Source organism: Delphinapterus leucas, chromosome 2, assembly GCF_059928025.1.
Source record: "Delphinapterus leucas isolate spDelLeu-1000000601 "Yukka" chromosome 2, BTC_Dleu_Yukka2, whole genome shotgun sequence".
Classification (NCBI taxonomy): Eukaryota; Metazoa; Chordata; class Mammalia; order Artiodactyla; family Monodontidae; genus Delphinapterus; species Delphinapterus leucas.
Window position 1 is genome coordinate 60,778,154 of NC_143130.1, and position 1,238 is coordinate 60,779,391.

Below are 1,238 nucleotides of genomic sequence, written 5' to 3' on the forward strand. Positions count from 1 at the left end.
AAAGTTAAAATTACACATTTCAAACATTTTGACAGAGATCACTTCAGCAATATTTATGAACCCCACAATTTCATTAATTTTTCATGTCTTCTATCTCCTAACCTTTGGCATTCCACTGACCTTCAAATAGACCACTCAGTAACAAATATTTTTATACACAGATAACCTTTAACTGTGTATTTATAATATGAAATTGTTTTCTAGTTTTATTGTTCCTTTTTAACTTGTTCAGTCTTAATAATTTTTAATGTGTTGAACTGTTTGAAAATAAGTAACTCCGGATTGAAGTCAGTTACGTGTTGAATTGTTTGAAAGTAAGATCGTCTAGATTGAGTTCAATTATTATGGACCATATGAAGTAATAGCGAATTGGAAAAAACGCAGAAAGGCAACCGCCCAACGTGGGGCTCGAACCCACGACCCTGGGATTAAGAGTCCCATGCTCTACCGACTGAGCTAGCCGGGCAGCTGAGCAGCGCCCTTTTTCTAAATCTTTTCAAAGTAATAAGATTGTTTTAACTTGTTCCAAGACTTATATTTTGTATCTAAATTTTTTCCCATAATTTTTTTGGGTAAAGTTTTATACTACTCTCAAAATTGTGTTTCATTTCCGATTCTGTGCACACAAACTTTTACTGTTTAATAAATGTTTAAATGGCCCTCTAGTGGTCAGCGGTAAAGCGGGCTGATGCAGGCGCCCCTGAATTCCCGCTGACAGGACGGAAGTGAGCGTGGGGTGCCTCCTGTTTATCCCCGAGATCCCCGCTGAGAGAGCGCTCACCTCCTGCCGCTCCGGGGACCAAGAATGTTCTCGACACCTGCGTGGCCGGACACAGCAGCTGGGTCTGGAGGAACGTCCTGCGTACCTTCTAAAGAAGATCAGAATCCAAAGCACGTGTAGAGCTGGCTGGCCTCTCGGGGGCCCCCGTGTGGCTTTGAGGTATCTGGCATTTTTCTACGACACGACGGTGGTTCAACGAAGCCATGCCCCATTGTTCACATAGTAGAAGATTATTAAAAAGCTAACGCAGTCTCAGAAATTAATTGAATTAATTGTGGTGTTTGCTCACACACAGAACTAAAAGGTAAAGACATTTATCCTACAGTATGATAACACCTCTGTGTGGGAAGGGACCATTATTTCAAAACTCTCCCCACTAGAACGAAAAAAGTTAAAGATTTATTCTGCTTTTCTAGTAGTAACCAAATAGTCCCAGTTGATGAGGGAGTGCTCTACT

General features: G+C 41.0%; 1 non-coding gene across 1 annotated transcript; it reads right to left on the reverse strand.

Annotated features, from left to right (window-relative positions):
• Positions 1 to 393: 393 nt before the first annotated feature.
• TRNAK-CUU (transfer RNA lysine (anticodon CUU)) lies at positions 394 to 466 on the reverse strand. Its single transcript has one exon. It is a non-coding gene; the product is annotated as a tRNA-Lys (tRNA).
• Positions 467 to 1,238: the final 772 nt, after the last annotated feature.